The sequence below is a fragment of the Heterocephalus glaber genome, unplaced genomic scaffold, assembly GCF_053883595.1.
Source record: "Heterocephalus glaber isolate CG9 unplaced genomic scaffold, H.glaber_assembly_v1.0 deba00001004, whole genome shotgun sequence".
Taxonomy (NCBI): Eukaryota; Metazoa; Chordata; class Mammalia; order Rodentia; family Bathyergidae; genus Heterocephalus; species Heterocephalus glaber.
In genome coordinates, this window is record NW_028258179.1 from 8,516,685 (window position 1) to 8,544,047 (window position 27,363).

The 27,363-nt window shown below is 49.2% G+C and overlaps 1 long non-coding RNA gene across 4 annotated transcripts; it reads left to right on the forward strand.

The window, feature by feature from the left end:
- The first annotated feature begins 924 nt into the window (after positions 1-924).
- On the forward strand, positions 925-21,217 carry LOC147828584 (uncharacterized). Of its 4 annotated transcripts, none has more exons than XR_015450603.1 (4): positions 931-11,788; positions 16,403-16,513; positions 17,605-19,495; positions 19,631-20,872. It is a non-coding gene; the product is annotated as an uncharacterized LOC147828584 (long non-coding RNA). The 4 variants fall into 4 exon arrangements; XR_015450604.1 differs by having other exon boundaries at positions 931-1,323; XR_015450601.1 differs by having other exon boundaries at positions 925-11,788; positions 16,403-19,495; positions 19,631-21,217.
- Positions 21,218-27,363: the final 6,146 nt, after the last annotated feature.

Consider the following 27,363-nt stretch of genomic DNA (forward strand, 5'->3'; position numbering starts at 1 on the left):
GGCTGGGAGCTGCAGATGAGCCACAAAGAGCAATGCATGAGCTGTAAAGTCCTCGCCGTGTGATTGATGCTTGGATGTCTTGCACTTGTGCCCTTTCAGAGCCAGCGCTGGTCCCTGGAGTAGCCTCGCCCCAGTCCCTATGAGCTGACCCATGGCCTCGGTGTTGTTTAATGATGGAGGTCAGGAGGGGTCAGGGAGTGGCTCTCAAACTTCCTTTGCTGAAAATCCCTAGGGGCGCCTGGTAGCAGCACAGTGCCTCGGGCTCCCCTCTGATCTGGGGACAGGTGTTCAGGTCATTCTCCTGCCCATGGCTGAGCCCTGCACTCTGGGAAACAGCACAGGGCTTGAAGGATAAAGGGCCTTCAACCAAACAATAAATAGCTCTTAACCACCCGGGACCACTCTGGCTTTGTTCTTCTGAGTGTGGTTCACAAGAGAAATCTACACACTATAATTATGCATGTGATTCAATCTACTTATACAAATGGTTTTGGCGTGAGACACTCTATGGCTGAATTCCTGGGATGAGAAACTGTCAGATATTTACTCGGAACACATAAGAAGTCTGTAAAATGTAAAATGCCCTGACCTAATTCCAGGTGAGAGGGCCTGGGCATCCAACTTCGGCCCTCAGGTTGCATTTCAGAGAGTGAGAATGTGGAAGTTCCCGGCAGAGCCTGGGTCCTGAGTGCTCCTTCACTTCACCTCCTGTAGCAGGCCGGTCCAAGAACATTGTTCATGTCCTAGTTCCTGGAATCCGTGATCCAGTTGGAGACTGTGGGACTTGAGTCCAATGCCAAGTGTTCTTGCAAGAATGACGTAGAGGGAGACACAGGAGAAGGAGGCAAAGGGACCGTGGAGCCAGGGCCTGGGGTGCTGCTGTCACATGTCAACAGACACCTTTGGCCAGAAGCTAGCAAGGAAGAATTCTCCCCACACCCTTCAGTCAGAGTGAGCCTCCAAATGCCTTGATTCTGCCTTCTGGCCTCCAGAAGAGTGAGAGAAGAACAGTCCGTTCTTTTAAGGCACCAAGCAGTGGTGGTAATTTGTTCCAGACAGCAGCCTTGGGAAAGGAACGCCCCTCCTAGTCAGGACTCTGGAATGAAAACGAAGGGGCTTTGTTTCAGCTCTCTGCACCACACAGATGTCCCATGCTCTTCCTTGGGCAGGTGTGGCTGACCAGGCAGTGCCGCCGTGAGCTGAGAGCCCAGCCTACAGCTCTTCCTGGGGACAGCTGTAGGCAACCCTCCCATGCCCCAGAGAGCCTGCAGCCCTGCATGCTGTGGTTAAGGGCTGAGAGCCATCTGGGGCCAGGATTCTCAGGTAAGGTCTAGAGCAGCACTACCTAGGAGAAATTCTGTATGAGCTAGGCCTGTGGACTTAAATTTTCAAGAATCTATATTTTTAAAAAATAAGGGGAAATCAACTCTAATAATATATTTCGTTGAACTTAGTATATACAAAATATTATCACTGCTACTTTCACCCTATATACAAATTATTTGTGAAATATTTTATATTTTTTTCCTGTGTTTTCCAAATTCAGCCCTTTGCACACAGCACAATTTGCACTCACCACAGGTCAGGTACTCATGAGCCACCCACCAGTGGCTCCTGGGTTGGACAAATGAGCATGCAAGGGACGGCACAGTGCCATGCTGGGCTCAGCAACCAGCTTGCTCTCTGTTACGTCCTCCAACCCTGATACTTCCTCCAGTGGTCCCTGAGACAGTGACCCTTCACAAGCGTCCCAAGGAGCTGGTCTGGCACACACTGAGGTGTGGTGTGGTTGATCCAGGCTGTGCATAGGCAGAGGAAGCTCTTGAGAAGCAGTGGCCTGAAGGTGGAGAGAAGCAGATGCCGAAAATGATGGCCGGGGTTGCGGGCCAGAGCACTAAAAATCTTCCCATCCCTTCCGAGGGGATTCCTGAGGGCTTGGGAGTGCATCTGGGCTTTGGGCCTGAGTTCTTGCCATGGAATCTTCTAGAACAAAACTCCCCTACATTGCTTCAGCTAGTGGAAGCGCTGGATATTCCAGACCGGGAAGGGTCTTTAAGGAGAGGATGGCAGGAGAAGCTGGCTAACTTTGTTTCAAATGGAAAGTTCACTGCTTTCTGGAAAGTCTTTTTCAGCCAGACAAGGACCACACAGGGGAAAGAAACACTGCCCACGACGGGAGTGTGGCCAACAGTGACAATGCCTGCCCACTTCCCTGAGAGTGATGGACGTAGAGGGCAGCCCAAGGCAGCACCATTGTTTATACTGACAGTTTAACAGCAGGCTTGAAGGCAGACGCGGCTGTGGTGGCAGTGGGAAGCTGTAAACACTTCATCTGTCACAGGGACTTTGAGGGAATCAGGCGCCGCGGAGCCAGACGGACCAAACCCTTAACTGTCGGGCAGTTCCCAGTGTCGGCTGCCCTGGTCCACACTCCTTAGCTGCCAGCACAGAGGGGAAGGTTCAGGCAAGGCTGTTCAGCACTGGAGGGACAACTTCGGGCAGTGACATCGGCCCCCTGGAGATGGGAGACATACGATGGATTTTCACCTGTCCACAGTGCTGGTGTCCTTCCTCAAATGAACCAGAGCTGGAGGGAAATGCATCTGGACTCAGACAAAGACAAGTTACTATAAGAACGCCAGCTTACACTCAAGGCACTGATATAAGCAGGCCCCGGGACTTTTATTAGCTAAGCATGGCTGTGATATTGGGCTTCGGAAAATGATGGCTTCATTGGATTTTCACCTTGGATCCACTGAAGCTCACTGGGACACTGATTAGTGACATAGGGAGGGAGGAACGGAGCTGTAATGAGCTGTTTAACACCCTTTTCTATTCTGACTATTTTGTTTTGTCGTTCAAGTACCACAGATGTCATGACACTGGCGCTGGTTAAAGTCATAGCATTAGACCTGAAGTCCCAAGCCACCACCCAAGACCATGGCCAAGTATTACCCAGATTTCTTGAGATGGTGAACGTTCTCCCAGCAGGTATTATGATGATGCTCTTGCGAGCCTGGACAGTGAGTCCCAGGCTATGGAAGGAAACACTGGGCTGTGAACTTGAGAAGCTCTTGCAGCTACTGCCAGTATCCTGGTCTTGTGAACTCCCTGAATTGCTGGTGTTTGGCTTTTTTCTCTTGCTCCATGACCACAGACTCTGAGTATTTCATCCTTGCTGTACGTGCAGTATCAGAACTGACCCTAACTCCCATGCCCTTGTGTCTCCAGGGAAGACATTACCTGTCTTAACTGTTCAGCCTGCACTACTTGGCCTACATCTTTTGATTTCAGCAAGGGGCCATCAAATTGAACCCCACAGGTTCTGTTTATCAGAGAGCCCTACACAGGAAGTGGTTCATGTTCTGCCTAGGGCTTCCCTAGTGGGCACATGTAGCCAAAGGTCTGCCATCTTGCTAGGAGTGCACCCCTCCACCAAGGCGGGAAGGAAGCAGTGGAGAAACCCTTTTCCTGGAACCCTGGAGGGCAATCCCAAGGGGTATTCTACCTACTCTTTGGAGGCTCCTAGATAGGATCCAGTCCCCATTTTTCTTGATGGGAGCCATGATTTGTATATGGTTAATCCTCCCCCAAACTTGTGTTGGCATTTAATTGCTAGTGTAATGATTTTCAGAGGTGGTGGAGCCTTTAAGAGGGCATTAGATGTGGGTTCCACCCACATGAATGGATTAATGCAGTTCTTGTAGGACTAGGTTAGTTCTCTTGAGAATGGGTTGTTATAAAGTAGATTGGTTCTTCTGCCCTTTTCCCTTTTGCAGACATCTGCTTGTCCTTCTGCTTTCCACCATATATTGAAGCAACACAAGGCCCTTGCTGAGACTTTGCTCTTGAACTTCCAGCCTCTAGATCAGTGAGTCCAGATCAGCCTCTCCTCTCTAAATTGTCCAGTTCTAGGTACTTCATTACAGAATAGAGAACAGACCGAGACAGAGGGTATCTTGATGCTACACCCTTATGTTGGCTTCTTTTCCTCCTCTGTGACTCTGCCCTTCACTGTCACTCCTTGGAGTCACCATGAGAATCTAGCTGCTCATAAATGCTTTTCTCAGTTGCTTTTTTGGGGCAGTCTGGGGCCGGGAAACGCAAAATCCTGCCTTTGCTAATTCCCAAGTCTCACCACGGGGACAGAAACTGATGCTGGCCTATAACTATGGCACACTCCCACAAGGCCAGGTACTCCGCCAAGTGCTTTGCATATGTTACGTTCCTCAGGGGTCTCTTGCAGGGTAAATACTGTCTTCTCCCCATTTTACAGTTAGAAGACTGAATCCCAGAAAGGTGCAGAATTTTCCCAACCAAGTTCCACAGTTCAGAGTTGGTGAAACAGAGGTGGTGATATAGGGAGGTGGGAGTGGGCTCAGCTACACAAGGGCCCCCTTGGTGATTAATTAACTCTTTAAGATAAAGAAAACTGCTTTGTGGTTCGTGAACCTAGGAGTGTGTGGTCGTGAAATTCTGAGCGGTGCTGTAAGACTCCAGAGCGCTCTGCCTGCAGAGGGACAGACCCGAAGACAAGAGCGGCGGTAGACCTAAATTACTATATAGGAAGGCCTGGCCCACTCAGTGCCCTTAGCCTGGTCATTTTTTAGGATCATTAGAAAGGAACTGAAACGCAGAGATCCTGGACTCCTGCAGGAGTGCGCCTGCTCTTAGGCGGCACATTATAGGTTCCTGCATTCCTTCCATGTAATCTGATAACGCTGATAAAATAATTTATCATCTTCGAGCTGCGCTGATGATCTTTATATTAGAGAATGTAACTGCAGGCTCTGAAGGTGGCTGATCCTGACATGCTTTAATTAGGGATTTAAAAATCTGGCAAAGGCTTCTCCTACGAGGCAGGAGTGACTCAGGGAGGTTTAACTCCTCCGTCCCCTGCCCAGAACTATGATCAAAGAAACATGAAAAAAGGAAAAAAAAAACCCTGCTCCTTCCCTGGAAAATAGAAAGGCTGCCATCCACAGGCTGGAAATGAGGAGGATATCTGCAGACTGCAGGTCAGGGGACCCTTGACTTACCAACTCAATTCGTTCCCAAGGGCTGGTTATAACCCAAGTTGGTCAGTTGAGGCTCAGGCTCCTCTACACAGCCCCCAAAGTCTCTCTCCTGTACATGGGCAGATCTCAGTGTCCTTAGACCCTGGCCCAGGATTTCTCAGTGAACCCCACACAGGAGAGGATGCTGTCATGTTCCAGTCCAGAACTCTGTAAGGGTTAGATCTGTATCTGAGACCATCTGGAAGAACAAGCAGCCGGTATTCAGGTCATAACTCGAGACTGTTCATAAGTTAAAACTGAAATTCTGGTCATACTCCAAGTTGTTTGTATGTCAGGCCAGTCGTAACTTGAGGGTCCACTGTACAAGCTGAGTATGATGTAAGACCATGACATTTCCACCACACCTGTCCCACAGCTGACTCTAGCCTAGTCAAAGGGTCCATGTCCTGTGTTGGAACCTGCATTGTCCCCAGTGCCCAAGGGTCCCGGGCACCCAGGACAGCCTGGTAATGTGGGTGTGCAGATTTCCTTTCCCTACAGTGGAGTGAAATGCTTGTGTATGAAGAATCAGGATTTCCAGAGGCCAAAGCCAAGCCTCTTGGGCTCTTCCGTTGTAGTCTCATAGCAGTGTGGTGATTTCAAAGCTGTCTACCCTCCCCTGTCTTCATGTTCCTGGCTGTGCTGCCGGGACCCAGCCTAGCTCACCACCATTGGCCTCTGTTTTTTTCCAAAACCCCAAACCCAAAAGCTGGACGTGGGTGGCACATGCCTTTAATCTCAGCACTCTGGGAGGCTGAGGCAGGAGAATGGCAAGTTCAAGCCCAGCCTGCATGGCTTAGGGAGACCCTGTCTCCAAATAAAAAGCAAAAAAGGGCTGGGGAATTAGCTCAGTGTGGAAGCCCTGGTTTAATTCCCAGTATGGCAAAACAAAAATAAGATCGAACCCCCAAATCCTGCAAACCAGCTCTGAGTAGGCTGGAAGTCAGAGAGCCAGGCAGGCTCCTGTGTGGAGCCTGAGGTGCTGAGCTCCACAAGCCTGAAAGGTTGGGTTTAAAGTGGGAGGAAAAGGTCTTCAGTCCCAAAGTGCCTTAGCCTGGGTGGGACCCTGGTCAGGTCAAGGCCATGAGTGCCATGGCTGACAACCACAAGGCTGCAGGGAGGAGGCCCGAGCAGCTCAAGTCTCACCTGGAGGCCAAGGCTTGGGGCAATTGGATGCAGGGCAGGGGCAGGGACAGACACCTAGACAGGGCAGACACCACGGGCCCAGCAGGGGCTTGGGAGGTACAGGCCACCCACATCCTGTGCACTTTGACTGCGGGACTGCAAGAAAGAAACCCAGCTGGAGGCTGCTGAACGAGGAGAGCTGCCCTTTCTCTGAGGACTGAGGGGTCTCAGGCCCCGGGGACACACCAGGCCTTGGCAGAAGGGGAAAGAGCAAGAAGGCTGTCTCTTCAGGCTCTGGGTGCCTCTGCCTGCCTCTGTCCTTCAGCTGCATCTCTGGGCTCCTGTGAGCTGCCTCCACTTGTCTGGCCTGCACAGTGCCACCTGAACACCTGTCTGCAGGAGCTGCCCCTCGTGCTCACCCAGCCAGGTGTCTGTACCTGTCCCAGTGCCCTGTGGTGGTGGCACAGGTGTGGTGCCAGGCCCGAGGCTGTAGGATGGGTTGGCACAGTGTGAGCTGTGAAGAGACCAGCTCTCCTGGCCCAAGGAGTGGGCTGCACGGCAGGCTAGGGACTCCCTGCCTCCTGGAGGGACAGTTTCTGTCATCCCCAGGGAAGCTTTGGGGTACTGTGCAAGGGAGAGGGAGGCCTTCTTTTGCATGGACCCCAAGCAGGACACTTTATACTGTTGAACATTTTCATGACTCTTCTCTTCCCTGGAGCATTTTGGAAAAGGTTTGTCCCACCAAGAGGATGCAAGGCTGCCAGTGGGTTGAGGTAGATTAGGTCACTGTCGGGATTTACAGGGCGGCCTGATTCCTCTCACCCTGCAGGGCAGCTGAGCAGAGGGTGCTGTGGCAGGGCCTGCAGTCTGCTTCCTATCCCATGGGTTGCAGGACACACACCTCAGTAGGTTTTAGATAAACCCTACAACCTGGAAACCACTGGGAAGCGCCATGTCTGTTAGACAGAGAGCACAGCCCTGTCAGGCCCTTCTCGGCGTCAAGGGGGACCTGGTGTGGTAGGTGAGGGCCATGCGGGGAGAGGCGCTGCTGCCCTTAGGAGCCCTGATCAGAGCTTGGAGCCAAGAACACTGGGGGAGACTGGAAACAGCCCCAAAGAGGCTGGGTTCAAGTGCCCCAGAGCTGTGGAGCTGGACGCGAGCTCACCAGCAGAAGATGTCCCCTGACCAGCAGACTTTCCCATGCTGGCCAAGCACAAGCCTGGGTCTGGGACCAGAAGGCATTGGTGTTTGTGGTCAAAACTTGCCAGCTGCCCTTTCTGGTTTTCTTTAGGCAGAAAAAAAAGGAAGGAGGGAGCAAGGAAAGGAAAGGAGAGAGGGAGGGAGGAGGGAAGGAAGGAAGGAAGGAAGGAAGGAAGGAAGAAAGGAAGGAAGGGTGCGGAGGGCTATGAGGAAAGAAGCTAGGGTGATTAAGTGTGAAGGGAAATTTGATTCGGGAGCATTGAACTGTATTCTCTCTGTAAAGATCTAAGATCTTCATTGGGGTCAAGGTTTTAAGTTTTTAAGACATTGTTTTTACGTTATTTTACTCTGTATTAGCTCTCATGTATGAAGAGACATACGATTTTTCTTAGTCATCTACTCATTTATTCATTCTACAAGTATTCATTGGGGTAAACGTCTAGTGCTCGTATGACTTAACTGAAGAAACTGGCATTAATCATTGAGCGAGGCTGGCTTTGGTTTGAATTGTACCAGGCTTTTTCTGTAGAATAAAGATCAGAATAAGAGTGATCTATAGTGCCCATAAATCATCAACAAAGAAGTGATTTTGAAAGAGTGGCTTTTATAGTAACACAAGAAATTTTCTTATTGTTTTATCATTGCTTTAGTTCTTTAAAAAGCACAAAGTGCCACCTTTCTCCCTTGTAGTTTATTAACGTTAAGAACATTTTCCCAGTATATATGTCTTCCTCATCTATGTAGCCATCCATCCATCTCTGTCTCAATTGCTTATCCTCATATTTATATACACGAACCTTGTTCTTCTACATTCTGCATAAAATATTCACACACATTTCCATCATTCATTCTCTAAACAGAGAATACTATGTTTCTGTGTGTAAAGAGTAGGAATAGAGTATACCCCATACGTGTCTGGCATTGTTCGTGTGTGAGTAATGAGATTTTATTAATTAATCAGTCCTGATGATTGTGGATATGGATCACCTCTACTGGGTGTAATGAGCTCACGCTCAATTCCACACAGAGACGGTGCCCTTGGCCAGTTCGTGGCTTTGTCAGATGCCTCATCAAGCCCGTCTGACCTGGAGCTGCAGAAAGCGCCCTCTGCTGCCTGACAGCCTTGCCGTGACTTGCCGGGATGTGTGGAGGTGCCGGGGCTTGTTATGTCACTGCTGTTGTTAATTCTGCATAATTAATGTGATGACATCTGATGCAGCAGCAGGTTAGACATTCAAGACATAAAAAGTTGTCCATGCCCCACGGAGCACATCTGTTTAATGGCATAACTCAAATTAATTTCCAGCAATTCCTCTAGGGCTCCCTGCACACTTCCGCCATCTGCCTGGCGCCCCTGCCACTCCCAGGAGGCTCTGTAGGATCACTCTGTCTGGTGGCTCTTGAGTCTGTTCCCATGAAGCACATTTTTCTTAAACTCTTTAAATAATTTTAGACCTGCAAGAACACTGTGAAAAGACTACATGGGGTTTCCAAATCCCTTTTCCCAACAGCCCAAATGTTAAGATGATCCCACTGCTATATGATCCAAACCAGGAACTTCTGTGCTATTGACCCAACCCTGCTGACCGGACCTGACCCATTTGTCCTCTGAGATCCTCTTCCTACTCCAGGCTCCCTCGTGGTCTTTAGGGCCCCTGTTCCCTTCTGATCTTTAATGTGAAACAGTTCCTTAGTCGTTGTGTTTCATGACCTCAATGGTATTTTTCACTGTATTGGCCTGATTTTTGTTTGTTTATTTTTAATAGACTGTGCCTCATTTTGGGTTTTTCTATATGTTTTCTCGTTAGGTTAAGGTTACGTATTTGGGGCAAGAATTCCACAAAAGTGCTATCTACTGTGCAGGACCAGGAGGTCCAGGTGCGGCTGTCTCGTGCCTGGTGCTGTCCGCCCCGATTGCTCGGTTAGGGTGGCATCTGCCAGCTTCCTCCTCTACCTCCGCCTTTCCTCTGTACCTACCTGCTCTCTTGTGGGAGATAACTCAAGACCAAGCCCACCACCGGTTGCTCACTCCCTTTGGCCCCCAGCATTAGGATCCACCGGCGACTCTTTCCTGCAGCAACTGTGACTGTGGCTTGCAAAACAGCAGCTTCCCATTTCTGCCTTCTGGTCATTCTGCGTTTATCAACCACAACTCCACTAGAAGGTAGAGTTCAGGATGCATTCAATGACTTCTTTATCTCGGTATGAACTGATGATGTGTGGTGTATTCTGTTGGGTATAATTCACTGGCACCAGTGTTTTGTTTCTCAGACTGTCTCAGATTTGGGTACAGGAGGTGTCTTTGAGATGGATGATGTTTTGGTTTATCTTTTGGTTTGTTTCTTAGGTTGTTTCTCCCACTCCTCCTCCCCCTGGTCCTTCCCCTCCTTTCTTGTTCCTCCTCCTCTTCCTGTTCCTCCTCCTTCTCCAAAGCTCTGTCACTATTTTAGCATTCACATGAAGCATCTGTGACAATTCCAGAATCTGTGACAGGCGCTGCTTTGGTCTGAAGCAAATTATCACGAGGCTGTCTGGCATTTTCCTTGGAGTTTAAATTAAAGTCAGCGTCTCCCTGGAAGTTGCCCAGGATCTTGTTCCATGAAGACCTGACTCAGTGAGTCTCCATGGGCCCCGGACTCTGAATTTCCTACTAATGCTCAGGAGACGCAGATTCCGCTGGCTGAGAGCCCCACAGTGAGTGGCCAGATGCCGGGCTCCGGACCTGACCACATAGGCCACCTGCTGACCAGGCAGCTTGCCTGAGTCACAGGGCCTCACTCAACCTTCCTGTCATCATCTGTGAAGTGGGGATGACCATCACGTCACTCCCTCCGGAGGCTCAGAAACAAGGGTGGTGCACAGGCTCGGCATTTGGTGAGGTGACTGGCACTTACCAATACCCTTTAGCCACAGCTAGCAAGGGTTATTTCTGTGTATCCTCTGAAGCCACACCTGCCAAGCTTGCCTGGGAGTAGCAAATCCAGCGTCACCAGGTGCCCAGGCCCGCCTTTTCCACCACACCTGTTGCTCCCCACAGCCTGGGCGCCATCACACCTGACTGCAGGTGCCTGAAGATGGGATGGGCCGAGGCCCAGATCCCGCTCAGCCGAGCCAACACCGGAGGTGGGGTCGCATCACCACCACCAGCCACAGCTCCTGTCCTCAGGGCCTGAGCTCGTCCCTGCCAGCATGGCCACCTCCCTGGTGTCCTCCTTTAAGTGCTGAGTCCCCGGGACTGGGACATCATGGAGGGGTGGGATGCAGTCTGAGCAGCGCTGCTGCTGCTGGGGGCCCAAGGACCACAGGGTCTCAGATGGTACCCGAAAGGCTCCCAGGTGTAGCGGCCAGCAGGGGAGAGATGAATATCCCCCTTCTTCCTTCAGACAAATGGCTAAGTTCCTGTGTCCAGAGACTACCTGGTGTAAAGGGGCAGATGAGGAGGTCACAGGGTTATGCTGCAGGGCTGGTCAGACAATTATTAAATAGAGACGCAGCTGCAACGAGCAGGTGCTGTGAGGTAGAAGTTGGAGGAATTCAACGGGGATCTTTTAGACGTGACCTTTGGCCCTGACCGGGTGCCTAAGGAGCAGCTGCTTCCATGGAGACTGAAGCGCCTTCTGCCTGCCCTCACTCTTGGGCTGTGTGCTCACCTGGCTTCTGACCACAGGGAATACTGACCCTACCTGAGGGAAAGGGGCCAGTAACAAGGACACAGCCCGTGGACCTCAGACACCTGGCTTGCTCTCTGCCCCGATCACCAAGTTTTTGGGTGAACTAGGACCAGTTCCTTACTTGTCCCAATTCACTCAGAGCCTCGATTCTCTCATCTATAAAGTGGGGCGAGTGTCATCTTGTAGGACAGTGCTGAAACACGATATCACACACACTCTGTCACCATGCACAGCCCACCCTGCATGCTACATGAATGGAGCATGTGTGTCCTTGTGTTCATGGGCTGCTTACTGTGTGTGTGTATGGTAAACACACACGGCTATCTGTGCATTTATGTGCACGCTCATCTGTGCATCCGATCCACTTCTTGAACCACAGATTCAATTAGAATTTATGAAGGAAACAAGGCAAAGGAAACAAACATTCATTAAAATCTGATCCTTTCTTGTTTCCACTGAATGCTGTTTTCCCTGGCCATCTGGGAACAATTTATTGAAACCATAAATGTGCATTAAATATTGCGATTTGTTCCAGACTCCATCAATGAAGTAAACAGCACAGCAATTTATTGTGGAGTTGCACATCGGGCAGTGCTGCAGCTCTCCTCCGGAGACAATGTTCATCCATTGTCCCCACGTAAACCCTCGTCACTTCCGGTCACAGGGGATGAAAAGTAGATGCTGGGCTGCATCACCGGAAGGAGGAGACAGAGGGCGTGGCAGAGACGGCTGCGGGTCTGCAGAGAAAAGAGCTCTGTCTTTATTTGGGCTGAGGACCTCTGGGCCCCAGAGCATGCTGCACCTTCTGCTGGGGAGGGACAAGGTGTACAAGAGCCTGGATTTCATCCCGACTGTGTGCCTGAGTGTGTGCCTGCGTGTGTGTGTGTGTGTGTGTGTGTGTGTGTGTCCCTGCTGTCAGAGGCCTGACCTGTGGTGTCTCGGCTTCTAGGGCGCAGGTGGTGGCTGCTGCTCTATGCGCCCAGCATAGAGGTGGGGGAGGGGAAGCTGGGCCCTGCCCTGCTGTGGCCTCTGGCCAGGCTGGTTGCCCTGTGTCCGGGTTTCCATGGAGAGAGCTGCTTCTCAGCCCTGAGCCAGGAGCTAAGCAAGGAGCAGAGGGAGGAGCTGGCTGAAGAAGGGAGGATTCAGCCTCGGAGTGCAGAGATGGGTGTTCCATCGGCTGGGACCTGCCCCGTGCGAGGGCTCTGAGTTCCAGGTCGCCGAGTGCAAGCAGCCCACTGTCAGGCCTCGTAGGTCTTGGTCCGCATCGGCAGGTCCGGTCTGGCCACGCACTCAATCCCCAGACCGTTTCTGCTCCTCGGGGGTGTTTTTCCCTCCCCTCTCCTGTGCCCTCATTTGTCCTGGCGTCTGCCTTCTGTTGTTGCCAGCCATGGTGCATCAGGAATGAAAGGTGAGGGCTCATGGGAATCGGGCCCTTCTCTGTTTCCCGGCACAAGGCCGGAGCAGTGGCCTGGTCATGACCTCTGCCCCAAGGCAGCTCGTGTGGCCTTTGTGTTCAGCGGGTGCTGGCTGAATGTGAGCCTTTCTTTTCCAGTCACTGCCGTGGAGTCCCCTGGGCCCCGAGACAGCGAATAGCTCTGTCCTGAGGTCCGGCTAAAGGTGGCCAGTGCCCCGCTCCAGGTCTGAGAAGAGGCCGGGCTGGAGGACAGCAAAGCCCTGGACAGGAGCGGGCAGCAGCAGGAGAGGGATGTTGGCCTCCAGGACCTGGGCAGGCCACAGGCCAGCGCTGCCACGGAGCCTGGCTCCCTCTGTGTCCACAGGCTGCCTGGGTCTCAGACTCACAGCCTGGGACACCGAGGGACGCTGCTGGGGCCTCAGTGCTGCACCTTGGCTGAGTCCTGGGCACCGTCTGGACAGCCTTGCAGCACAGAGCAGCCAGGGGCCACTGAGGGAGAGCAGCGGCCTTCACAGGAGCACGGGCATAGCTCGAGGCCTGGGCGGGGCTCAACTTTGTTAAAGACATATATTTAACAAGGATTTTCTCTTTCAGTTTTTCTTTCTTTTCCTCCCTTCTTGATACTAGAGATTGAACTCAGCTTTTACACTGAGCCACATCCCCATAGCTTTTTATTTTGAGATGAGGCTTTGTAAGCTGCCCAGGCAGGACTTGAACTTGCAGCCCTCCTGCCTCAGTCTCCCATAGTTGGTGGGATTACAGGTGTGCACCGTGTTGCCCTGTGGGGAGCTTTCATACACATGCATACATTTTTGTTTATTAATATTCTGTCCCTGGTAAACACTAGAAAGTAATAACACACCAGAAATAAAAAGTTATTGTACTTGGTAGTTCTTTCTCTTTATTTTATATTTTTAATTTTTCTATAACAAAAATAAGCAAACACCAGGCTGGAGAGCGTAGCTCAGTGGTATAATGCTTGCTGGATCTGTAGTACTGAAAAAGAAAAAAGCAAAATTCATGGTCAAAGCCAACTATCAGAAAGAGGCTCTTAGCTGCTTTAAGCAGGCTGGGGGTGACATCCGGTGTCACAGTCCTTGAGCTCCAGGCCTGCCATCCTGCACGTGTCCACCTGTGGGTGACGTTTACTTCCCCAGTACCTCAGTCTCCCTAAGAGAATTGGAGCAGCACCCACTCCACAGTATCATTCTAATTGTTTAAAAGTTGCTTTTTATCCCCAAGATAACACCATTTTATATTGGGTGCTGTTTGGTACTATGTTTGCATTCCACCAGGGGGTAGTTATTAAGTCTCCCATGACCACAGCCCGGGCGGTGAAGTGACCAAGCGGACGGGATGCAGAGGTGTGGGAAAGGCAGGCACAGCTGTGGGTCTTTTTCCAAGCGGAAAAGCACGTGCAGGGGGCCGTTGCTTCCTGAGATCGCAGCCTCTGCCCCGGTAGCTGCCGCTGGACTGTGTGGTGGGCAGGGGTGTGGGCAGGGGTGGGCAGGGGTGGGCCAACCTGTGCTCCTGTCTGAGGCTCCCGGGGTCATCTGAGGCCACCGGCTCCGTATGCGGCCTGGCCTGGCTGGCCTCCCGGGCACTGTCCCTCGAAGTCACCAGAGCGGCGACCCTACCCCCTCTCCCACGGCGATCTTCCTCCTCCCCATTTTTATCCCAGCTAAATCTGTGCCGGGCCCTGGGACAGAGCGAATCCCTCTGGTCCCGGGGCTGGCTGAATCCAGGATGGTGCCAGGCGCAAGCTTCCCAAGCCAAGGTCACAGGCACCTGGGGCCTGGTGGAGTCACACACACACACACACACACACACACACACACGCACACATACACACACAGAGATAAAGCACCCAGTTAAACCTGAACTCAAGTTTTGGTATAAGGGAGATACTTGAGTTTTGAATTTTAAATCAATTGCCTGGTTCTCCAAAAATTAGCTTTAACTGGGTGATTGCTGTATTTTATTTGGGAGCCCCACGTGCACCTGGAAGCAATGTCTCCCCTAAGTGTGTGTTTAGATGGCACTGCCAGGCTGTAGTTGGAAAGGGAAGGGGGAAATGTCCACCTCAGGAAGAAGTCCAGATTTAACTTAAAGCAGGGCTTGGCAAAGCACGATTCATGTTCCAAATGGCCACTGCCTGTTTTTGTTGTTGTGTGTTTTTGGTACCGGGGATCAAACTCATGACCTTGACCTTGCAAGGCAGGCATGATGCCACTGACCTAAATCCCTGGCCCACCCACTGCTTGTTTTTATAAATAAAGTTTTATCAGAATGTCGGCTGCTTTCTCATCACAAAGGAAAGTTGGGTAGTCGAGACCTGTGAATCCGACATACGTAATACCTTGCACTTATCAGAGAGGCCTGCTGACCCCTGATCGAGGGTGCTGACAGACTGGCCCTCAGGACAGCTAACCTGGGCCAGCCCTGAGGGTGCTCAGCACCGATGCTGCCTGGAAGGTGCTTTGCTTTGCTGTCTTTGTTTGCACTGACCTTAAGAAAGAAAGAGAAATGGCTGGGGATTTAGCTCAGTGGTTCCAGTGCCTGCCTCACAAGTGCAAGGTCCTGAGTTCGATCCCTGGCACCAAAAAAAAAAAAAAGAAAGAAAGAAAGAAACTGATTCAGCATCCAGGACTCCCAGGCCAGGGGCCACAGGCAGGGCCTGGGGCTAGGAGGGGAGGCTATGTGGGGAAGCTGATTCAAGGGTCCAGGACAGCCGTGCAGCTGGCGGGCGACCTTGAGGTGCTGCAGAGTCCAGGCTTGAAGTGTTTATCCCTGATCAAGGTAATGAAGGAGCACTTGGTAGTCTGCTCACTGACATGCTTCTGGTGGAGAGGAACTGGAAGTGTGAGTCGAGGTTCTGGCAGTCTAGCAGTGAATCCTGCATAACCTCAGTAGAAACGGCAGCGGGCTATATGGGACTGACATCACAGTGTGTCCCTTTTCCGGGAAGGGCTCCTGAAGGTCACATCACAAGAGTCAGGTTACAAGGACACAGGGCCTGAGTGCTTAGGGCCAAGGCACATGGCCTGCTGCAAAGCAGCACCTTTAGTGAGCACCTCAGTCAGTGCTGGTCTGTTTCCCAATACCCCAGGGTCAGGGGATGCTCTTTCCTTCTTGTCTAAGCCACAAGCAAGATAAATATGAGCCAGGCTGGGGGCCAAGCCAAGCGCTGCCCACTGCACCATTGTCCTAGAGCCCTCGGCAGCCGTGAGCAGCTCAGTGGTGACTACGACCCACGCTCTGCCTCCTGCGGGACACAGAAGCCCAGGTGCTTCAGTCTGTAAGAGATGCCTGGGAATGGGAAGCCAGGCGTGGTGCACGTGCCTGTAATCCCACCTTGGGAGGCAGGAGGATTGTTTCAAGTTCAAGGCCAGCTCGAACTACGTAGTGAGACCCTGTCTCAAAACACACACACACACACACACACACACACACACGCAGAGATAGAGAGAGACAGAGAGAGAGAGACCTGGAAAAGGGTGGATTTTTTTTTTTAAAAGGACAATACACAAAAGTCAACTTCCTGCCTTAAACACCTGATGCTTAGCCCTGGATGTCCTGCTCGAGGCTTGAGGTGGCCAGCTGCCTCCTGGGGTTGCCTGGGCTCCCTCCCTCTGACTCTGTGCCTCTAAGCCAGAGTTCACAGCAAGAGCTCCTGCCCTCCAGGGTGCTTCTTCTTTTTTTATTTTTTTTATTCTTAAATTCTTTTATTGGTACATTTTAGGAATAAAATACGTTCACATTTATCATTGAGTGCTTGTACCTGAACATGATGGATCTTAGTTCTTATTCTTTCCCCATTACCTATGTGCCCTTCACCCCCTCCACCCTTCCCTATTTACATAGACTTCCTTTCCATTCTCATAGTTTTTCTTTTCCCTTCTTTCTTTCCCCTTATCCTCCCACCGCTCATCAAGGATGGATGGATAGAAGCCTCACCTGTGCTTCCTCGCAGATACCAGGAACATCCATTTCTCCTGCTTCCTGGCTCACTGGGATCTCATCCTGTCACTTGTGCAGATGAAAAGGTTTGTTCCTCTTTGCTGGTGAGCATGTCTGTGCCAGGGTGGGGTGCTATGGAGCTGACTGTGTGTCAGTGGTCTCCTCCATGTCGGGACTAATGGAGCAAAGCACAAAAGGTTTCAAAAGAAGGAAGCCTTCGAGTATGAATTGGGATCCAAGGGAAGAAGACAAGATAAGGTAAAAAATGAGGGCAGGTGGAATAGGGCAAGGGCTGGTGATTTCTCAAGAGGGGATGGATGTACAGTGGAAGCCTGGTGTTTTATCTATCACCTAAATACAGCCGTGTTGGATTCCCCAAAAGGTGAAAGATTAAGGGGAGAGATGACTACCATAGTGTCGACACTCACTCTTATATCCTGTGGAGTCTGCCAACCTTAGGAATCCCTCAATATCATGCAAACATGTGCACATCGGGCAATAACGCATCTGGGGAGGAGGATGGGAGGAAGAGGATGGGAGAAACTGGAGCCCTCCTTGTACTCTGCTGGAGGGATGCAAAATGGCACAACCCCTTTGGCAAGTGGTCTGGCACTTCCTCTAGGGATCAACCATAGAATTAGCAGTTCTGCTTCTGGCACATGCTCAAGAGACATGAAAACAGGCCACACAAAGCTTGTACATAAATTCTATAACATTATTACCCACGATGGCCAGAAGGTGTAAAAACCCAAATGTTGATCGATGACTAAACGGATAAATAAGACGGGGTATATTTGTCTACACCATGGGATACTATTCAGCCATAAAGATTCAAGTACTGACCCATGTTATAGCATGGGCGAAGCTTAAACACACCCTAAGTAAAGAGAATGAAGGCCACCATTAGACCATATACCATGATTCCATCTATACCAAGTATCTAGAGTAGGCAAATCTGTAAAGAAAGTAGATCAGTGGTCCCTTGGGAGGAGAGGGACTTCATGGCTAAAAAGTATGGGATTTCTTTCTGAGGCACGAAAATTAATTATATGATGATGTTTGCAGGTATCTATCAATACGCTACAACCCCTTGAGTTGTACATTTTAGGTGCATAGCTGTTGTGTGAGTTGCAAGGATGTATTCTCACTGAGCTGTCATGTGGGTATAATTTATCAGGTAAGAAGGTGGGAGAATGGACTGATGAATAAATGGAGCTGTGTGCCTCTCACATCGGGTGTCACCACAAGGAGAGTGGTCTCTATGAAGCTGTTTTTAGAAAAAAGCACGCTCCTCTTCACAGCCTGTCTTCTAAGGCCTCAGTGTGTTAGGCCCAGGGGACCCAAGAGAAAGACGTCAGGACCTCAGACCTCTACATTTGAGCTGTAAGGAACATAGCCAATTGCATGCTCTAGTAAAATCTATTGCCTCTGCTTGAATGAAAGAGGTGGGGTGTCTTGTTGAACCTGTGTGAGCTTTCAGGGGCCCATGAGGGTAACCTGGTGAGGAGTCGAAGCAAGGAAGGCCTCTAGATGACCAGCAAGCCTGCTGCGGCCCAGGGCTCAGAGTGGACGCTGGGCTCTGGGGGCAGCACCAGGAGTCTGGGACAGAGCCCTTGGGTGCCAGGCTAGGCTCTGCTTAGATGCATGAGGTGAGCATAGATGCCCGTCCTCCTGTGCCCTGGCTTTGAGGACTGAGACTTCTGCTGTGGCAACTCCCGGGCTCCTACCCCTGCCGCTATGGATTGTGAGGACTGGCAGGGAGCTGAGTTTTCAGCTCTGAATGACCAACAAAGTTGTGCCTTCAGGTGGCTCCTCTCCAAGTTGGAGATTCCTCCTGTCTAAAAAGATCCAGACTGGCTCCCTCTCCCAACTTTCCTGATCTGTAAACTTCTCCCCCCACCCCGGATGCCTGGAGCATTTCTTCCCACGCCTCCCTGCCACCCTTCCATACCAACAAATGCGTTTTATCTCCTCGGCAAGAACTGAGCTCTGGACGGGGACTATGTGCCCTTCACTCCGTGGGGCCCCACAGCGAGGGTGGTCACAAGCACTGGAACTGCACTTGCCCTTGTAGAGGATCCCGTGAGTTTTCCTTTTCCTTTTCTACTGCATTTTGTGTGGGTTTTGTCAAGCTGATTTTGAACTAAAAATATTCACACACTGAATACCTTTGAAGGCACAGCCAGTTCCGACACTGTCTGTACTGGAAAATGTGTTACTGTGCCCCCTTCTCCTCCCTCCACCAAATGTTAGCTCTCACGTTTCTTGTCAGATTGAATTTCATGTTTGTTTGTTTGTTTGCTTGCTTGCTTTCTCTGGTCATTTTTCTGTCATCTTATTCCAAGCTATTGGTGTAGCTAACAGAGTCCCGATGTGCTGTTCTTTTCACAAAAAAATGTCACCAATGACTGACTGCCAGTAAGGCCCACACCATGAGGGGCTACTCTGTCTGAGAGGGTGCCTTTACCCTGAGTTATCCATGCATATGCAGCCCTTCGGCCGGGAAGGTAAGAGAGTGGGCTGATGGGTGGATGGGTCAATGGATGGATGGACGGATGGACAGATGGGTGATGGATGCGTGCATGGACGGATGGACACATGGATGGGTGGGTGAGTGAATGAGTGGACAGGTAGGTCAATGGGTTGCTGGATGAGTGAGCAGAGAAAAATTCTTAGAGGTGGAAGGATGTATTTGAACTGAGTTACCACACGTATATAATTTATCAGGTAAGAAGGTGAGGGTGAATTTATCAATGGGTGGATGGATGGGCAGTCAGAAACTTTTCGACCTGGAAGGGACAATGGAAGGGACATAAAGTCAAATGCTTCCTTTCCCTGGGAATCACCTTAGGTAGGAGTGATGGAGTGGACACCGAACTGTGACTTCCTGTGCTTGCACCTCGGCGTGGCTGTGGCAGCGCTATAGCTCCTGGTTAAAGGACCGTCTCTGAGAATTCACCTCTTCATCTGTAAAGTCACCACACCACCGCCCTCCACCTCCTGGCTGTCCTGCCGTGATCTCAGTGGACCATTAACACAGTGTGTGACGTATCAGCAAGTGCTCAACAGTGAGAGCTGTTATACATTTTTATAAATGATTGCGATTTACAGTTGGTTGAGGGATTGTCCAGAGAAGTCTCAGGGATTACCTGCATCTCACACAGTCAGTGAGATCATGGGAAATGAGGCCCCTCTCATTCCAGGTGGCGATTCACCACTCAGGATGGGCTCTCTGGGTCAAGAATATTCAGTGGCCAAGAACCAAGGAAAACAGCCAGAGACCCAGCGGCCAATGCTTCAATAGTAAGGATGGCCCATACATCTGGGGGCCACAGCGAGCTTCTTCCCCCACTCAACAAGTATTTCTGGAGACAACCATGAGCCCAGCACTGCTCTGGATGCTGGAATGCAACAACAGGGAGAAGCCAGAGCCCGGCAGTGATCCGTTCTTCATGAGATTTGGGGGAGAGGACAAGTTAACAAATAAAACCTGAGAAATGTTGAATCATGTTAAATGTGGAGGAAAATAAAGAAGGCAAAGAGGAAATATATAGTGTGTGTTCGTGTGTGTGTGTGTGTGTGTGTGTGCACTCGTGTGCGCTAATGCAGTGCCAACAGTGTGATGGAGAAAGCATTCGAAGTGTTGTTCTCAGATTCCGTGGGGCTTCTTTCCAGGTTCTTGGTGTCCTGAACAAGGATTTGGACAAGACATATGGAAAAGGCAGTGAATGCGTACACTTATTGAAGGTGGAAAAGAGGTTTGCCCTACAGGACAAGAGTGGCTGCTAAAAGGCTCACTAGGACCCTGAGGATGAGGAAAAACCATGCCAGGTAGAAACTGTACTACTGAAAAACTTGCTTGCTACCCGGCCATATGTGAATGAAGGATCAGGATGAGGAGCAGAGTCTTTTGATTGGCTGTGCCTCCATGCAAATGAAGGATGGGAAATAGCAACTTCTGATTGGTCCTTCCGCCAGTGCCAGGTGCAAATGAAGGATTGAAAATAGCAGTTTTCTGATTGGTCCACAGTTTTCAGCTGTAAGCCTGGGTCATTTTGAATCCTGTGTTCTGGGTTTTATTACCTTTGACACATTCTGCCAGGTTTGTTGTCTGTTTTGCCCCAGCCCTAATCTCCTACCTCAGTGGGGTTGGAGAAAAAGAGGATGGGGGAGATAGGACTGTCAGATGGGAGCAGGAGCTGGGAGCTTTGGCTCTGAGTGGGGAGGGAAGCTATAGAACAGCTGTAGTGTTCAGCAGGATATTTGATCTCTATGGTCGTAGTAAATGCTATTTGAATGTTCCATTAGTTGTATTGTCATTCTTTCCTTTTCTTTTCTCTTCTTTATAAAACACCTTTGATGCTGGGGGTATAGCTCAGTGGCAGAGTACTGGCCTAGCATGCATGAGGCCCTAGGTTCCATCCCTAGTGCCGTAATAAACAAATAGATAAATAAATACATAAATAAATGAATGTAATCAAATCATTTTGCATTAGCATGGGTATTTGGATACCAAAGGTGGCAAAAAGTTGCACTCATTTTTGAGAAAAGACAGCAAATCAGTTTCATATGATTGTAACTAGAATCACAAACCTTGGTGCTTTACCCAACGTCCCCGACTAGTACCTGGGGTTGAACTCTGCCAGGGGACTTGATGTCTGAGACCCTCACTTTCTCCCCTCCCCCTCACTTTCTATCTCCCTCTCAGGAAGGTCTGGGTGCTCCTCTGATGAGCCTTCTGATGGGTGGATGCCTCGGACGGTGGGTGAAGGCAGCAAGGACTTTGCAGAGCTGGGGGGCTCAGGATGCACCCAAGAACTGTGGGATACTAAGAGTGGATTAGGCCTGGGGTAGCTGACCCCAAGAGGGCGCTCAGAACCCTCACTCCCAGGCCCTTTCTCTTCAGTTGCTCACCAAGGGAAGGCCAGCTTTCCTAGGGCTTTGACTTTTGCTCCAGAGCTGTAATTCCTTCTAAAACCTCACTCCGCCCCTTCCGTGTGAATGCGCCTAAGCTGTGGAGCCTTGGGGTTGCCTTAGCTGGGACAGTGGGGAAAGCAGGGTGCCTGCCCCACCTGAGGCCGTGTGCTTGCATGAGGGAGCCTTCATTCTCCTTGCAATCTTACATCACTTGTCCCCTCGTCTCTCAGCAAATGAGCATGGCAGGATAAGATCTGTCAGCTGTATGAGATGTGAACATAAAATACAGTGAATGTTCCAACACAGTGAAAGACACATTGCCATGAATTCCCCTCAAAATTCTCCCCCTTGGTTTGAACACGTGCATCCCCTCATTCTCGCCACTTTCTGCAGCAGCTCTGGAGTCCTCTTTCCTGAGTGTCTTTAGTTGTGCTGTTGTGGCTGCCGCCTGGATCCATTCAAAAGATTCACCTTTTCAGGTCTTTCTGAGTCTGGGGACGAGTCAGAAGTCTGACAGTAGCAGATCTGGTGAACAAGCTGGATGAGGACATGTTTTTGCAAGCCTTTCTGTTGGATGGCCCTCAGCAGCAGCATGCAGTGTATTTTTGATCACACCTCATAAAGACACCCACAAAAGAAGACTTCCGAGCTGCTGCAGAAAGGGACGAGAATGACAGCACAGGTACACGTGAAACAAGGAGGGTTAAAGGGAATGTCTTTTACTGTAATGAATGCCTTGATCGAAACACACACCAGAGGCTTCATCAGCCCTTGTATGTCTCTTGCTTCTTGTTCTTTTAACAGACTTTGCTTCCTGTAATTCAGTGCTATGACATGCTGAGGTGAAGTCCATGGCTGCAGTGACATCATTATGGGTTATGTTATTACATGAAATTGGTTCCTAAGCAATTACATTGCCATCTCTTCTTTCATTTTGCTTCAATAACTGATACATGTTTTTGCTCTTCTGTCTTCCCAAGTCATTTTGTTCAATGAGTCTCTTAGAGCCAGCACTGGCCAGTTCACTGTAGAACCAAGCATCTGAGATACCTTCATACTGGTACAGAGGGGAGGAGAAACTGAGCAGCTGGAAGCATTTTTGATACTACAATGCAGTTTTCTTTTTAGTAAGGTTATAAATTTTCTTTTTCTCCCTTTTTCCTGAGCTCTCCTCCTCTGTGCCCTCCCAGGGGAGCCTCTATTCATCATTCCATGGAGTGTTAGCAGAGATCCTATTAGGAGCTAATTCCATTTTCCTCCGGATTTTCTTTGAAAGAGACTGGAATAATACACCTTGGAGATTTTTCATAATGTGCTGAGAATGCAATCATCATGATACAATATGCTAATGGTAAAATTTGAGGGATAAGAATGTTTGGTGTCTTACAGAATGGCAGTGGCCTCCACAGTCTGGCCTAGGACCTGCAGGCCTGGACAGATCACTGCATCTGAGGGGTGCTCCAGCCAGAAAGCCCCAGCAAAACCTGTCCTTCCCCAAAGACCTGTGAATCCCTGGGAAGGACACAGAAGCAGCCACGGGCTCAGGAGGCTGAGGAAGCAGCATAGGTCTGTGTTCTACCAGCAGGACCTCAGCTCAAGGGACAAACATGATGTGCTGTGGGCACATGAAGGAGAGACTGGCTGGAAGTAGGAGGCCCTGAAGAGCAGGAGTGACAGTTATCCCCTCCAGTTAAACAGAGAACATGCACCCTGCAGGAAGAAAAGGAATAGGGAGCCCTTCCGGGGATCTGGCTCTTTCTCAACACTAGTGATGCCAATCAAGAAGTTACTGCAGGGCCGGGGATTTAGCTCAGTGGTTCTGACGCCTGCCTCACAAGCACAAGGACCGGAGTTGGATCCCCAGTACCAAAAAAAAAAAAAAAAAAAGAAGAAGTTATTGTTCATGAGTGCTTTGAAGAACATATTATCTATTTGCAAAAACAGCTGTGATGTATGCCCTGTTCCCCAAAAGGCTAACATTAGAATTTAGAAAACAAGATCCTAGAAAGAGAAAGAGAAATAAGCATTTTAGAAGACAGAAAAAACAATGAGAAAAGTTATATGTTATGGCTTCTGTTATCAGGAAACAGGGGGCTTTGAAGTTCCCTGGGGCTGGTTAAATGATTTCTGGCAGTGAATTATTAAAATAAAAATGCACACTGGCTTCAGTGGTGGGTCACTGAGTCATATAATCAGAAAAGGCCTGAAAAATGGTTTCACTAGAAATCTAAGACCTGTTTCCTTATGACAGTCTTTTTATAATAAACCTTGATGAAAGGCCAGGGCATAGCATGAAAGAGTAATTTAGTAAATAGGATTCTGGATGAGGTTATACTTCCATGGTCCAAATGTATTGCCTCTGATATTCTAACATGATCCAAAGATGAAGTCTGAGTCCAGCAGGAGCAATGCAGGGGCAGCAGTGCCTGGGACAAATTATCACTTCTCTCAGCTGGACCCCTTTGGCATCTATCTGCCTGCAAGGGCCTGAGAGCCGCGGTTCCACATGTTGGCTCTGGCCTGTCACCGTGGGACTCCAGAGACACCGGAAGGACTGAGCTACTCTTTCTGAGGTAGAAGAAGTACAGTGGACCCTTAAGTTATGTCCTGCCTCACATACAAACAACTTAGGTTATGACCAGAATTTTAGTTTTAACTTACGACCAAAGTCTTGAGTATTGAGTACCCCAATGCTGGCCACTTGTGTGGTTGTAAACAAAGACTCATGATGCCAGAAAAGTGTATGTAAGTGAACCTAAGTGTCATTCTAAGCCCAGGTGCACATGTTTGTGCATGTGATTTGGGTCAATGCTTTATATAATTGCTATAATTACTGCTATCAAAATGACCCAGAAAGCTAAAAAAGAAGCTAAGGTAGGAGGGGAAGATAAAGAAAGTAATCACAATAAAAAAAGAAGAAGGAAATTGTGGAGAAATATGAGAGTGTTGTTCTTGTGACTGATCTCGCTAATATGTACAGCATGGAGAAATCTATCATTTTGACAGTCTTGCAGAGAAAACATTTGTACAAGAAAGCTAGTGTTGCTAAAGGTATTATTCAAATTAGTAAGTCATGCTCAACAGTGTTAGACAAGGTAGAAAGGCTGTTATTAGTGGGAAAGAATGAAAGGCAGATGGCAATTTATAGCTTGAGCCCATAATTTGTGAAAAAGCTAAGGCTATAAATGCAGATCTCATAAAGGATAATCCATCAATGAGTGATAATGGTGAAACATTTCATGCCAGTAAGGGGTAGTTTCACAATTTGAAAGCAAGAACTGGGTGGGGTTCATAGCATAACTATGCATGGTGAAGCAGCCAGTGCTGATAAAAGGGCTGCTGAAAATTACATACACCACTTCAAAACAATGACACAGAAATGGCTTTTGCTCTCATCAAGTTTTCAACTGTGATGAAACTGACCTTTTCTGGGATAAAATGCCCAGGAGAACATACATTACCCAGGAAGAGAAGAAGATGCCGGGCCACAAGCCTATGAAGGACAGGCTAACCTCATTGTTATGTACCAATGTGAGTGGTGACCTCAAGATAAATTCTCTCTTGGTTTTTCACTCTGAGACTCCTAGAGTGTTCAGAAAACATAAAGTCATGAAGAATAGGCTAGGGGTCATGTAGAGCTCTAACACAAAAGCCTGGGTAACAAGAGTACTTTTTTTGAGTGGATCAGAGAGGCTTTCTGCCCTACTGTTAAAAAATATCTAGAAGACAAAGATTTACCACTCAAGGCTCTCTGCATTGTAGACAATGCTCCTGCTCACCTATGAGATTTGGAAGAAGAACTGGCTGAAAAATCCCCATGGCTCTCAGTCGAGTTCCTCCTACCTAATATAATTCCTCTACTGCAGCCTATGGACCAGCAGGTTATAGCTAACTTTAAGAAGCTACACATCAAGGAACTGTTACTGAAGTGATTTCAGATGGTCTCAGATACAGATTTAACCATTAAAGAGTTCTGGAAGGAACATGACAACATCCTTTCCTGTGTGGGGTTCGTTGACAAATCCTGGCCCAGTGTCTCTCTAAGGACACTGAGATCTGCCTGGAAGAAAGTGTGGCCTAAAATTATACAGGAGAGAGACTTTGAAGGCTGTGTAGAGGAGCCTGGGCCTTCAATTGACCCTGTGATTGTTGACACTGTCACTCTAGCAGAGTCCACAGGCTTGCAGGTAGACAGTGGTGATGTTGAGGAACTGGTAGAGGAACACTCAGAGGAAGTGTCTACAGAGGAACTTCAGCAACTTCTGGGTGAGCAACAGAGAATGGCAGCTGAGGAGCTTTCTGAAGAGGAGAGGGTGTATCAACAATCAGTGTGACAATTTTCTTCTGAAATAAAGGAAATCTTGAAAAATGGACAGAGCTACAAACATTTGTAGAAAAGACCCACCCAGGCAGAGAAAAAGCCAATTGTTGCGTTCATTTACTTGATGACAATGTCATGTCATACTACAGAACAGTGTTCAAGAACAGACAGAAACAGACAACTGAGACCAGTTTTCAGTTCTGAAAAGGTTGAGACCTAGTGAGCCAGAAGCAGGTCCTAGTGGGCTACAGGCTGTCCCAAGGAGAGAAAGGACACGAGAGAATGAGACTCCTGAATGGAAAGGGACTCTCCTGCCAAACTATCACCACCTTCCATTTCATCCTCCCTTCCTGCAAGCAAAGATGTTCACTTGAATGGTGAGTACAGCATGAAATTCTTGTTTCTGCTAAACTAGGCATATCTTATAACTTGTTGGTGAATACACTAGGAAAATTATTGGTATTTCTGGTAAATTACGCTTGTTATGTAACCCTTTTTTTTAATGAGTGCTTTGGGAGGTTTGGGCGCACTATGGTTTGGCACTTCCATTATTTCTTATGGGAAAAATAGTCTTGACTTACAACCAAGTTGAGTTACAACCAGTCCTTGGGAACGAATTGAGTTTGTAAGTCAAGGGTCCACTGTAAAAGATAGAAGGAAAAATCAGAATCTTAAAATTGTACTTCTAAGAAAATCTACAGCTTTGGAAAACAAGCTCAGTTCAATTTTTTTTCTCTCTTCTCCCAGGATGCAGTAACCCTAGGCAACCCCCTTTCACCCGCAAACTGGCCTTTGCTGCCTGTGAATGGACCCTCTCTCTCTCACTGTCAATTGGGCTTCCTCCTTCCTGCAGAAGCAGCAATATTGGTGGGCAGTGGATTTCAGTTTCAACCACATGTCAAGGGTGTGCATTCTGACAGCCAGCTAGATGCTTGGGACAGACATAGGAACACGCATCCTTGATCACCCACCTTGAAGACCCCTTCCCAAGTCCCATAAATATACCCAGCTCTGGACCATAATGCATCCTATTCCTCTAAATGTCTCCACTCCATTCTTCAGTGTATACTTAAATTTCTGCCTACTGATGTGTCCTGCCATCAGGGAACCTGCAAACCTACTCTGTGGGTAGGGTGGGTTAGGTTCCTATCTCAGCTTTCAAAACCTTCCTGTCCAGTGACACTGGAAGTATCTCTGGAACTGGCATAGCTTTGAATCTGGCCTTCAGTGAGACCTCAGAGTTCACTGCTGTAGCCTCCAGCAGACACTGTGGGCTTCAGGTGCCTTCAGGTGAGTGTTATCAGTTGTCACTGAGTATCCACGAAGCTCCTGGAGATTCTTCCTGCGCTTGTGTGCGTGCATCTGTGCGTGTGTGCATGTGTGTAGCTGAGGGTTCTAGAATTCCTGGCAGAATAGCCAGGCTTTGTACCCTGAATTCCTCATGAACTTGTTGTGGGGACCCCTGGAGTTTGGGGAGCATTTGCAGTGATGACACAAGTCAGCCTGAGTTACCCTTTCCGGTTACCACTGGATCTCCTGAGCTTGCTCCTGGTTCATGACAATAAAGCTGTGTCGCCAACAGAAGAGAGATTTACTTTCCTCCCTGCCATGGCAGGGACACACAGGCAGCTCTTTATGAACTCTGTTAGGCTGTAAGGTTCACATCATGGATAGGGTGGGAGGAGAAGACCCAACGCA